The sequence below is a fragment of the Triturus cristatus genome, chromosome 3_2, assembly GCF_964204655.1.
Source record: "Triturus cristatus chromosome 3_2, aTriCri1.1, whole genome shotgun sequence".
NCBI lineage: Eukaryota > Metazoa > Chordata > Amphibia > Caudata > Salamandridae > Triturus > Triturus cristatus.
The window spans coordinates 459,183,022-459,197,229 of NC_140584.1; the positions used below are offsets into that span (position 1 = coordinate 459,183,022).

Below are 14,208 nucleotides of genomic sequence, written 5' to 3' on the forward strand. Positions count from 1 at the left end.
AATTGCAAGTTGTGAACAAAGGACGAGTCCTGCACCTAAGTATCACTGGGCATGTTTTAAGGCAAAGTCTGTTGGGTGTCAAGAGTGTGGGTGCTAGTGACCCCAGTGGATCGTAGAATGTGCGGACATTGAGTGCCTTCTATGATTTCATCAACAAATTTCAGTAGCAATATGATATTTTTGACAAGCGAGCTCATGAGCAGTTTTTGGGGGGAGTTAAGGTTGCCTCACCATCAGTAGAACTTATTCCTTTGCAGTAATTTGTTGCCTAGGAAACTACATAGGAAAGTCAGTTCATTATTAAAACTGGTGATAGACACTTGACTAGTGTATTTTGCAGTTTACAACCTGCATATTTCTCTTGAAGGTATCAACTCATTGTACAAGAGTACTGAGGTTGGAGCAACCCAGATATCTGTTGTAACAAGACCTAACTGTCAGTGGTTGGTAGGATTTCCGTGCGCAAGTCCTTAACAAAATCATGATGTCAGAGTTGTTGAATTTTATCTCAATATTTTACCACAGCCCAGACTGTACTGATCATTCTTGATCTAAAGTTACTAAAAGGTCTTTCACACAGACCTTGTCTGATCTCTATTTCATTCCTGATATTGCCGTACCGCCGATCCACCTTGATTCTGCGGATAATCTTTTACATTTTAGATCACTTCCGCTTTGTGTTGTATTGCTCTTACAAGGACATTTAAAACCTTTAGAAAGCAACCCGCTTCTTTGCTGTTCTCCAATGATTTCTTGGCTGTCAAACAGAAATGTAAAGCTTTTGAAAGAGCATAGAGAAAGAACTCCAGTTCTGAGGCTAAAGTCATCTACAGGGAAGCTATAAAAATTATCACAGATACACTTGTCAAACCTGCATTCCTTTGCTTCTAGAATTGAACAGGTCAAAAAAGTATGTAAAGAACTTTTCTCAGTAGTCAAACACATGCTGAATCCTGCAAGACTACAGTTCTCCCTTCACAAGTGCTTTGTAACATCTCTCATTTCTGTTATGGTAGATAGCAAAACTTCAACTTAATTTCAGTAAACAGCCATCCCTTAACTCTCAGTATTTCTTCACTTCTTACAAATTTGATTCAAAGCTTCTCTTCATCAACTCTTGCTCCTATTACTTAAAAAGCTGTCTTCACTCTCTACCCACAATCAAATCGGACTCACCTCTTGTCTATGTTTGGGAGGTTCTGCTACGTTGATCTTACCTAATTTCTCTGCAGCATTTGATATGGTTTTGCACTCCATTATAATTAATCATCTTTAATAAAAATGGTACTTGCAGTCCAGTGCTTTGTTGACTTAAATGTTTTTCTCCCACTGCTCACAGTCCTCCCCTACTGCTTTGAGAAAATGCTGATTTGTGAAGTTCCTTGGGGCTCATCATTGAACCACACTCCGTTCAGTCTTTCCATTTCCCCTCTGGCCACACTGGTTAGATGACGAAGTTCCTTACCTTCGGTTTTCTGATGGATACTCTTACCACAGATGCCTTACCTTTAAAATAATCCCCAGATGCCAGACTGGACCTGGAAGTATTCACAGTAATGCTCCTGTGCTCCGTTAAGTGGCACTGTGCAGCTCCATGCTGACTTCAATCCACCCCCAAATTGACGGAGGAAAGCTGCATACTAGCATCACCACTGCGTGTCAACATCAGTTTCTTGCTTGACAGTTTCCACACCCTCGGATGCAAAGCACATACAATTGGAGGTACCAGTCTGCAGATCTCTAATTTCGGGCCTCTTTATATGGTAAAAGGGAACCACTCCACAGAATAGGAAGGTGGTAGGGCAGTGAGAAATCTGTTTAGTATCCACCAAAAAGAACATTACCAAAGTTAAGTAACTTGTTCTTTTGATTGATACTTCTGACCGCAAATTCCTCACATTTAGAATAGATACCAAATCAGTACCTCTTCAAAGTGGAGGGTCTGTCTAGTGGACTCAGACCAAAAAGTCCTGCAAGACTGAACATGGGAAATGCCCCTCCTGTTGGACCTGGCAGTCAGTGCAGTAGTGCTCGAAGAACTTCGGCACTGACGCCCAGTTCTCAGTTTGACAGATGTGCCAACAAATTGGTAGTATTCTTGGCCCTGGTGGAATGAGCCTTCAGTCCTTCTAGAGGCTACTTCTTGGCCAGTGCATATTAGCTCTTATTCAAAGGATTATCCACTGTGACAGAGTCCTTTTCTGCACCGCCTTGCCTTTTTTAGCTCCGGAGAACCCCACAAAGCTCTGATTGTCAACCTTGACTGTCTTTGCTGCTATCAATATAAAAGCTTAAAGTTCTCTTGGAATCCAGTCATTTGAGCCTTTCACCTTTTTTAAGAGGTAAGGTAGAGTAAAGATCCTTGGCAGGATGATGGATTGCCCAGCGTGAAGCAGAGTTATGACGATACAAAAATGCCACCCTGGTCCTCAACACCAGCTTGCCTGCGGAAAGAGGTGGTATATGGTAGCTGCACGGAGAGAGAGCCTGGAGCTTTCTCATGCGACAAGCTGAAGTGATCGGAATCAGAAAGATAGTTTTGAGGGTGAGAAGATGCAGCAAACCGCTGTGCATGGGAGTACAGACAAGACAAGTAAGGAATAAATTAATATCCCACTGTGGTGTCACAAACAGTTTGGGAAGGAACATGTTTCAAGCCTTTAAAGTATCAGCAGGTGATTTTAAAAAAGCATGGCCTGTCCGACAAACGCAAAAATGGTCGTCAACCTTTAAAAGTGCCCACTATAAAACCTTGTTGAGCCAATGATAAAACAAACAGTTATATATCAAACAGTTTGTCTTCTAAGGGGTCTGTGTTGGAGACTCCACACCGACCTCGGATCTGTCCCAATGCTTGGTGTCGACTTTGTAGAAGAACACCTGGATGTGAGGATGACACTCCAGTGACAGATTGAGCAGTGGCAGTTGACTGCCTTTAATCTCCACTCCTAAAGGTGCAGATTGTGCACGTTCCAGTACAGAACCCTGTCCTGCTGCTGCAACTGAAGATCCCTCCCCAACGGTACCCTGATCAGAGATCATTTACTCATGCCCAGACATTCCGGGCACCACTCTCTCCTAGCCTGACCCAGAGCCATTCCTGATGTTTAGAATTATGATCAGGAGAGGCAGAAAGGCGTACAAGAGTCCCATGCTCTAGCCTCAATACACCTCCTTGAGAGAGCATCCTTGGAAACTCCAACATGCAGATGTTTTGACACTGCGCATTCTCGAATGTAGCAAAAGGATCCAGCCAGGGTTCTCCCCCATTGTTGAAAGATACCCTGTGCCACCTCGGGATGCAACCACCATTCCTGATCTGACGGGTGCCATTGGCTGAGCTTGTCCAACCTGGATTAAAAAAAATAAAAAATCCTACCAGGTGGTTTACAATCTGAGAAATGCCCTGACGCTCCAGCCAGCTTCAGAGCTCTAGCACCTCCTGGCACAGGACTTCAATCCACCCTGGTTATTATAGTGTCACATGGTGGTTATGTTTTTCATGATTACTTGCACCAGCTTCCATCAATGGACAACAGGAAGGCTTTCAGCGCCAGGACAGTGGACCACAGCTTCAACAGTTTGTTGTGGCGCTGGGCTTCCGATAGAGACCAGAGACCCATGATCTCCACCCACCCCAAACTGATGTATCCGTCCGCTCTGGATGGGGAAAGAAGAGGGGTCTGCTATTTGTCAGGGTTCTATTATTTGTCAGGTTACTGTCAAGCAGCCACCACTGCAGACCTTGTGCAGTCTCCTTTAGAAGGTATATGGTATCCAACAGATTTTATTTGTGTGCCCAGTGAAACTTCATATCCCATTGCAAGTCCGCATATGCCATCCTAGCCCCCTAGGCCATAGGTGTGGTTGGTCCTCTGACTGGTCAAGGCCCATTTCAGGGATGTGGAAATGTTTCGAAAATCTACTTGGCCAGGAGACAAAATTTACAGTAATCTACTTGTCCTGAGAAGATATTTGCTTACCCCACCTACTCCATAAATCACTAAGGTAGGTCTGCATGGAAAGAACCTGCACTGCGCAATCAGTGCAACAAAAGGTGCATTATATATTTCAAATGCAAGTCCAATTATGTAGGGCATGGTCATGCACCCTTAAATTCAACGGTTGTACAGCATGCATGCAGATCTGTCAGTGTGCACTGCACCCAATAATTCCCAGTTTGCATGTGAAAGATTTTCAAATGTAGAGAAATAGTAAATGAAGGCAGAGTGCAGACAAGTAATTGACTACATTTCTTGAAAAGTCTTTGGCACAGACTGTGTCGGAATGTGAACCTGTAGGACAGATGGGTGTTCTCCATCCTAAGGCCAACTCACATGTACTGCTCTAATAAACGAGTGGATGAGAATAACTGCACTTCCTGGCAGAGCTTATGAACTGTTAATGTGGCAGCAAAAACCACATAGAGGAGGTGCTGTGGTTTGAGGCACTATCCACAAATAAAAATGCACAAGAGGGGGCAGTAATGGGCAGTTACATCAATATTTCCTTTTACACTCCTGGGCAGGTGTGGAGTGTTTATATTATTGTGCACTCACTGCTACATCTCCACATTCTTCTCCCACACAGGGAGCATATGCAGCAGTAGCAGTACAGGGTTCTCTCGTGTTCAGTACTGGTATAGCAATGGCGCCAGGGCAGTAAGCTTCCCTAACATGGGGTGCAACTCAGCAATAGCTGTGCAAGTTTATCTCACTGAGATTTGTAGAGTCGTCATGTTTTTATTTTAAATCCTAGTTCTCTGCCACTTGTTTCACTCCTTCCAATGTCCCCATCCCCCCCACTGCCCACCCAAATGTGCTTGTTATCTTCAGGGAAATCCTGTAATTCTGTTGCCGAATGCTGACATAAGAGTACTGGGAAGCCTGATGAAAGATACTGTTTTAACGTTGTAGCAACTTGTGCAATCAGTTTGATTCTTTCAGAAGCTGAGCATCCCAAGAGTCTAAGGAATGATGCTTGGATATTTCAAAATGGGTGCATGCATAAAGAAGGCACAAAGGAAAAACACCCATTGGCAAATCATGTAGGAGAATAAAAACAAACCTTTATGTCGACATAGGACGTATATTCACACATGGTAGAGTCACTTTTCATTGGATCTGGTCTAGGCTACTTTTTACTGCTGACGTACTGTGCAACAAATATGCAACACAACAGCGTTTGCATGAAATTCTGAGGGGGAATATTGTATAATTCCACGCAGTTTTCAATAAAACGTGGTTGAGACCTACAAATTTTTCTTTTGATAATTTTAGTTTTATATTGAGCTCGCTTCTGCGATTTTCTCCATTTTATATTGTTGCAAATGACAGATGGTTCTCCACTGATAGCAGGTCCTGTGTACATGTACATGACTTCTATACAGAGCTACTCTAATTATGAGATTCTACAGCTGCCGAATTTTCCACATAATTTGCTTCATAATCATCACATGCTGCATTAAAGGCATACATTTTTTTATTCTACCTCAAACAAATTAAAAGTTACTAAGAAGGGGGCAACACACCCTGCCTCACAGTGGAGAGCCGATCACAAGTAGTGACTGATCAATTTTACATTGCTTATTGCTGTATTTGGATGTTAATCTGAAAGTAATGAGGCAAAACATTTATACAGACCATGTTAACGTATACTGATCTCAAAATAATGTATCCTATCACAAAATGTGCTGCGTTATGCTACATAATTCTTATTTTGTGGGCACTTAATTCAGTCAAGCCTGGTGCATAATTTAGACCTTCCCTGGCACCTCATTACAGTGTCTGCTTATTTAGCACAAACCGACAGAGCACTGTGCATGGTGGGTCAGGATTAGAGTAGGTATAGGCGACGAGAAATGCAAACAAATAAAGGTAGAGGCTAACGCGGATGAGCTCAAAATGAGGAGAATAACATTTTTCTCTGCCACAGTGGCAAGATTGGAAGATAAAGTGTGGGCACTGATTAAGCGAGAAGCCGTGGAGTGAAGGGGTGGTATTGGAATAAGGAAACTGCAATACTGTGGGGGAGGATCTTGCTAATGGAGACCTCGTTTGGAGCAAAAATCTGGACATTGCTACATTTCAGATGCCAAGAGTGGCCCATATCTCAGTGACCAGTGTGAAATACGGTATATATGGTCCCACTCTTGGTGGCCTGCAATGCTTGGCTCATGCCCCTGTCCAGCTCCAGCATCAAAGAATCTTGGTGTCATTATTGAAAGCTCTCTTTTGACCCCCAGATCAACAGAACAGTCTCCACCTGTTTTGGTATCATCAGGATCCTGAAGAAGATCTTTCCATGTCTCTCCTTTTCCTCTCGAAAGCAGGCTGCTGGGGCCCGGGTGCTGTCCAGATTGGATTATTGTAATGCCCTTTACCTGGACATCAATAAGGGATCCATCCATAAATTGCAGCTTGTACAGAATGCAGTGGATAGACTTGTGATGGATCTTCCTAAATTCCTTCCAGATTCGGCATCTATTCGTAAGCTGCACTGGTTTCCTTTGGAAAAGAGAATTTTGTTCAAGGCCCTCTGTCTTGTCCATAAGGCTTTCCATAACTCTGGTTCCGAAGGTATCAAAAGGCTCTTCCTACGGTATGTCCCTACCCACAACTGCGTTCTGCCAACAAAAACTGGTTGGTAGTCCCAAGGTTCAGGAGAGCCAGATGGGGGGGGCGGGGAGCTTTTTCTGTTGCTGCCTCTAAGCTTTGGAATTCTCTCCCGCTATCAATCTCTGGGCAAGACTCTCACCTTCTGCTTCGCAAGGCCTTAAAAATATGGCTCTTCACTGTAATTTTGGGGCCCTTCTTTTGTGCTTCCTACGACCGCTGCTCTATCCGCAGCACCTGGATGCCTTTGGGCAAAGTGTGCGCTCTATAAGACTAATATTCACTTGTTTATTCAATACACACACGAGCACAGTTCAGCTTGTGACCCACATTTTCAAGACACTACACAACACTAGCCCGCTTACCTCAACAGCCGCATCACCTTCAACAAACCAATTAGACACCTCTACTCAGCCGGACTACTACTTGCACGCAACCCATGCAGACCAGAACTGGTGGCTGGGCCTTCTCTTACATCGCCGCTAAAGCCTGGAACATCCTGCCACTACACACCAGGGTCTCTTCTTCAATTCCAGAATTCTTAAAGAAAATGAAGACCTGGCTTTTCTAGTAGCCTTCCCACCTCACGAGGCAAGACTAGTGTCACACCTGCTCAGTGCCAGGATACACTCCTGGGTGATAGCACGCTCTACAATAGGCATAACATAGAAATTGAGCAAGAGTTTCAGAGCCTCTCTCACAGAACTGCAGGCGCTGAGGCTTAAACATCAGGTTCATAGCCTGAATATCCCTGACTTATTGTGGTGGAGGCAAGACCTTGAACTGCACTGTGTCAAAAACGGCTCCTGTAAAGGGGAGCCTCTGCGATGGAGCAGCTAGTTGATCCAGAATCCAAATGATTTCAAGAGGTCTGCTGTTATCTTGCAGTGACCTGCAACTGACTGTGGCGAGTCCGCCTTCAGCAGCCAGTTATAGAGGTAGGTGAAATCTGGTATCCCCCGACTCTGAAGATGTATGGCGACCACCCCTAAAGGTGTCGGTAAGGCAGTAGGGGAGCAGAGCAAACTGAAAATGCCCCTGGCCAATCTTGAACCACTCTTTGACTGCTGGATAGGTGCATGAATGCGCATGTCCTACAGTTTCAAGGCACCATCCATTCACCCAGATCCAGTGAAGACGGAACTTGGGCCAGAGTGAGTATTTTGAATTTGTCCTTCCGTAGGGAGGCATTCAGAGGGTGAAGATCTGAATAGGATGTAGGCCACCATCCTTCCACATGAGGAGATTGTGGGAGTCTCAACCTGCTCCTACTTCTGAAGCCGACACTCTCTCCATTGCCCCCTTGGCCATTACAGTATGCACCTCTTGTAGCAAGATTGATAGGTGCTTCTCTGGAAGCCACTTTGATGTGGGAGAAAGTTGAAGTGGGTCAAATTGAATGGTAGTGCAGGATGATCTGGAGGATCCATCTGTCAGATGTGATGGTCTGCCACCGTAGAAAATAATGTATGATTCTGCCCTCCACACGTTGGCTGTGCACTGCGAAGTGCAAACTAAAGCTGCTTGTTGGCTTATGAACCTGCACAGTGCCTGCTTGATCACAATCCTCGGCCACAAATGGACTGGGAAAACCATCGCATTAGTGGCGGTTGTGGTATTGCCTATACACAAGCCCTGTGGCTAAGCTTTGAAAGGGTCAGAACTGCTGATGAAACTGTCATACCAAGGAACCTGCTGTGGCTCTGCTTTCTTTAAAGCATTCAAGGGCAGAATAAGCCTTTTATTTAAAAAGGCGGGACCTATCACAGGCATATCTATTAGAGATGCCTGCATGTCCCCAGAAAAGCCAGTGAATTGAATCTACACTTGGCGATGGAGCACCACACTAGTACCCACTGCATTCCCCAAGCAGTCAGTAGTATCCGGGCCTGCCCTGCTGACATATGTGTCTGCATTCTGGCCTTCCTGAAAGATTTAAGACTAAAAGGCCCAAAACTCCTCTGGACCACATACAAGATGGCCATGTCCCAGAAGATGTGCACCTTGCCTGACCTCCGTGCCAGGCTTGCCGAGGAGACCTCTGCTCGCCGAATGCCTCAATCCTTTTTTGACTCCCTGTCTGGACAAAACTAGGGCAGTGCATTAGGATTGACTTTCCTGATGAGTTTGAACCACCAAAGTCTCAAGTCTCAAGAGTCAAGTGCAGTGTAAGAAAGTCCAGGTCCCCTGACACTGGTCTGTGAATCCTGGCCATGTGCCTGTTCATCAGTGGGCAAGAGCACATCTTTGCCCAAGTGCCCAGAAGAGTGTCAGTCATGGTTTCATTAAATGGAAGTAATATCACAGATGATGCTGGCACAGGATACAAACTTCACCTAGGGCATTTATCATGAATTCAGCTGAAGGCAGCTGGTAGTCTAGGAACTCAGCGAGAATGACGCACTCTTCTCCTTTAAGGGTCCAAGTAGTGAAACTAACACTTTCAGGGAATATATCCAGCCCACTGGTCTCCTACAAGTCTACATAGATATCTTCAGCAGCAGCATAGTTTGGGTGAGACCAAAGGTGGCAGAGACCTAGATACCAGCGTCCCTGGAGAATGTACTGATGCAGATCTTGGAACCGGAATGGATGTCTGCCTTGGAGTTTGTGCAGAACCTGAGGTGAGTTCTAGGGGCACAGACAGCACCGAGGATGGATCCGCTGGAGATAACCAGACCAGAGGCACTTGGACACTCCACAGAGAAACAGAAAATTGACAAAAAATATGAGACATGGTCTCCTTAAAGGCCTCACCCAGCTTCAGCATTACTGATAGTCCAGGAAATTCATGGTCCAAAGGGACCAGTTTTGGAATCTGCTCCATGATCCAAAACAAGTTTAATGGGCACCTTGACGTCTTTGACCGCTAAGAGGATCTGTTGCAGGAATGGCCTCAAGAATGGAATGAGCCTGTACCCTCAAATTGGAGCTGGTCCCTGATTTATTCAGAGTTCATAGAACATAGAGCTACATTTCACAGTACTGTATCTTCTTCAGGTGCAAGATGAGTGTGCCCAGAGCCCAGATACCACAGGCACCACTGTTAGAATTGGGGGTCTCTAGTTGGCAATGGTTTGCACCTTTGTCCAAACAGGGACCCTTGCTTCTAGTCAGGATAAGGGGGATACACACCTAGATAACCCCTGCTCACCTCCTTGGTTGCTTGGCACGAGCAGACAGGCTTATCTCAGAGGCAGTGTGTAAAGCATTTGTGAACACATATAGTAATACAGTGAAAACACTACAAATAGATACCACACCAGTTTAGAAAAATAAGTAATCTTTACTAGATTTAACACAAGACCAAACGACAAAAATCCACAATACCGTAATCAAAAATAAGTCTTAAACATAGTAGAAAATTGCTTAGTTCAATGTAGTTGGTAAATGCAACACTTTACTCTCAAAGTACCTTAGATGCATCATGCAATGCGAACAAAAGGGTCGAAGGGAAGTTGATGCACCATTCCTTACACTCAGGGGAGTGGATGCGTACTTTCCTTACTGCTGCGTAGGGGAGGCGAGGCGTCCCTTCCTTACTGTGTGGGGAGTGGATGCGTTGTTTCTTACTGCAGTCCGGTGACGATGCGACAAGATGGCGCCGCGATGCGATGATCCGGTGCGACAAAATGGTGTCCTTGGTGCAATGCAACAACGTTGGATGCGATGCGTGCACGCCCGACGGCCATGCAGCGAACTCAGTAACTTCTGAGCCGCGTCAGGCCCTGCGACATGCTTCTCCGATGATGCGACGGCGACCTCTGCGGCGGCGACACGCTTCTCCGGTGATGCGACACGCTTCGGCGGTGATGCGACGGCAAACAGCTGCGGCGGCTAACGCTTCAGCGATGCGACAGCAACTGCTGTGGCGGTGACATGTTTTTCCTCGTTGCGTCGCGCTTCCAGCGCCCAGCGACACGCAGTAGGCACCTCTCTGCAGGTAGAATTCCCAGCAAGGGAGTTCAGGGGAGCTGGTGGTGAAGTCTTGTATCCCTGAGACTTCAGGCAGACTTCAGGTATGCACACTTCAACCCCTTGGAGATTCTTCTTCTTCAAGATTATGAAAAGTTTCCAAAAGTCCTTTTCCCCTTTCCTTGGCAAATAAAGTAACCACTGCAGGCCAACCCCAGAAATAGCAAACAGCACGGGTGCAGTCTCCTCCTTAAGCTTCCTTGGTTCTTCTCCGTGGCAAAAGTTCGTCTTGATTCCTAGAAGTGATCTAAAGTTTTGGGGTCTGGGCCCCAATATTTATACTGCAAAATCCTTTGTTCTCTGAAGGCAGAGAGTGTCAGTACCTAGTCAAAACTAGTTCTGTCCTCCTGGGTGCAGCTTCCTGGCAGGAGGTGGAGACAGCATTGTTTGAGAGCTGACCTGGCCCAGGTAGCTGAAAGGAAATCTCCTCCCCCTACTCTCTGTTCTATGAGGGCTCATGTCAGTGAAAGGAAATCCCCTCCTCCTACTCTCTATTCAATGCAGGTCCTATTCGGCCCATCCCTGACCCATCAGACTGCTGGAGCCAAGGCCCTCTCCAGTCCCTGTCACTCACAAACCAGACATGGAATACACAAACCCAGCAGAGACATACTGGATGGTTAGGCAAGAAAATACCTACTTTCTAAAAGTGGTATTTTCAAACACAGAATGTAAAAATCAGCCACTCTAAAAGATGTGTTTTAACATTGAGTTGAGGCAAACTAAACTCGTTTTTCTACCTTGTTCCCTCGGTCAGTTAGGATTATAAGATGTTATAATCAAACTGCCCATTCTGGCCTAGGGGACCAGGTAGCCTTGCAATAGTGAAAAACGAAATTGTCTGTAATTCTCTATCAGGACATGCCACACACATCAGGGCATGTCCTACCTTTTACATACAATGCACCCTGCCCATGGGGGTACCTTGGGGCCTACCTTAGGGGTGACTAATATGTAGAAAAGGGAAGGTTTGGGGACTGGCAAGTGTGTGCACTTGCCAAGTCGACATGGCAGTCCCAGACTGCACACAGGTTCTGCAATGGCAGGCCTAAGCCACATTTTACAAGCTGCTCCTGTGAGTGGCACAATCAGTGCTGCAAGCCCACCAGCAGCATTTGATTTACATGCCCTGGGCACACATGGTGCACTGTACTAGGGCCTGACAAGTAAATCAAATAGCAAATCATGGAGTCACTAATCCATTACAACAATTTACCATAGGGAGCATATGCACTTTAGCACTGATCAGCAGTAGTAAAGTGCCCAGAGTCATAAAACCACCAACAACAGGTCAGATAAAATATAGGAGGAAGGCAAAACGTTCAGGGATGACCCTGCAAAAAGGGCCAAGTCCAACAACCACCATTTGTTTCCAGCAGTCATGGCATGGCTTGAACCCTATAGTCTTTGCTGTGGGGACCTCATTCTCTTGTACAGTGGAAAACATTTTGAAAGAAATTCAAAAACCGATGAAGGGAGTGGAGCTTCGGATCTGCATTCAAAGGTGTGAAAAAAAGGAACTGATGTGATGCGCCGGGGTATCTCTTATATGTGGCACCGTTACCGGGCAGAATGAAGCTAGTTTGGAGATGCACGTCACCACCTAGGGCCACACTTTGAAACGTCTGTTTCCCGTCAGGTGCCTAAAGATTATTCTAAGGGTAAGGGATCTACAACTAGAAGTATACATCAGACCTTATGGGTCTGAGATGATGGCCTATGCTGGCAAAAACCAAATTGTAGTCTCATTCTCAGATGGCATTGCCTCAGCCCAAGAACAGTTTCCGTCTTGTATGTCAACAGATGCAACATAGATGAAAGAACTGACTGAAACTTAATAGAGGAAAAAAAACTTGAGGTGTTCCTTTTTGGTGGTCAGTCCTGCATCTGGTCCAATACCTGGTAGCCCACTGAGTGTTGTTTCACTCCTGCTTATACTGTATTCACAAAAAAAATCCTTGGTATTTTCTTTGACCATACGCTGTATCTTTACACAGATAAATCGTACAGCTGTCCCATGTTTCTGCTTGCTTAAAATGCTGATTTCATTTGTATTTTCCCTCTCTGATCATGCCAGGACAGCGGTTATTCAACGCTTGAATATTTCAAGCTGTATTATGTCAATTCTTGTTATCTGGGTCTTTCTAATTCCCTTATTGATCACCTACAAATTGTTCAGAATTAAGCAGCGCTTACTGTCCTTGAGTTGCTTTTCAATCAATTGGTTCCCTCTCATCTCAGAGCTCTCTATTGGCTTCCAATTCGTATGAATTCAGTGTTAAAACTATGTGCATGACATTCTGAGCTATCGACAAAATGGGATCTCTTTATCTGATGGGTGGATTTTCTCTCTATAAGCCGCAGTGCACCTAAAGATTACCGGGTGCTAACCTGTTGGTCATGAGATGTAGGTTGGGAGGACATTCATTTTCTTTCCTGGCTGCTAAATGGTGGAAAACTCTCACTCCTGATTTAGGATCCATCCCTTCTCTCGCTGTCTTCCTGAAGAAACTTAAAATCTGGCTTTTTCAGTTTCCTTGATTTTGTTAGTTTGCATCAAGGTCATTATTTTTGCAGTGACTGCTATGCTAGAATTTCTTTTAGTACTACCCACATTTATCTGAAATTTGTCAAGTTAATCAATTACTACATTTATCCAAGGGCGGACCACCTTAGTCTTGTAGTCCCTAGGTTTAATACCAATATCGCACCCCCATCTCTGGTTAGTATCCCCTTAAGATGTACTGCACCTCATAGTCATTTGACTTTCTTATTCCTGTTCTGTATACTGTATTGATAGCCAAACATTTCTTCAGTAAGATGTCATTTTAATTTGGTTTTAATATGTGTTCAATCATCATTTATTTGTTTATCGATGTTTCTGAAAGAATTGTATTGTGAAATCACATATGAATTTCTGTATTTCCCCAAAGCATTTCGTGAGCAGATCAATATACTGCTAATACTAGACCATCCATTCGCTGTTAATGAAGAAATGTTGCTCATCAAATCTCACCATGAAAAGATGTGCATAGCTAGGGGCTGCACAACTGCCCATTGATGTTCCATTTAACTGTAAATAGAATTTATGGTTCCTTCCAAATAGATGTGGTACAGCTTAGATTGAAGTAGTCACAGTACTATGACATGTTTAGCTCTGCAACTATCTTAATGAAAAAGGAACCATTCTACTGCCTCAATAACCAGGTTGTGTGGCATAAGTGTGTAAACTATTTCACATCAATAGTACAGTCACCCTTTCTTGATGATAAATCTTCAGTGTATGTACTTTTTTAAAAAGTCTGTTGTAACATTAATGTATGAATGACTTTTTTGTACTATTGGTTGTAGGTGAGATGTGAACAACACAGGACAAATAAGTGGTTCCTACGTGGTGCTCTGTAACAGGAAAGGCATCGATAAGAATAGGCTGTAGGGACTTGTGTACTGTTGAAATTTCCTAATAGAGCGGTTTGGTGCACTTTAGAAACTGGTATCTCTGAACTTGGCCTCTGTGTCAGGACATTACTTTGACAAAAGTTCACAGTGATAGCAAAAAAGGACCTGCCTATAAATAAAAACCTCATTATGATGATAGTATAAAAACCCCTACGTTATT

The 14,208-nt window shown here is 44.6% G+C and overlaps 1 protein-coding gene across 4 annotated transcripts in view; it reads left to right on the top strand.

Moving 5' to 3' along the window:
• PIK3C2A (phosphatidylinositol-4-phosphate 3-kinase catalytic subunit type 2 alpha) overlaps positions 1 to 14,208 on the top strand; it is a 780,848-nt gene that overhangs the window by 448,157 nt on the left and 318,483 nt on the right. The window lies entirely within an intron of this gene.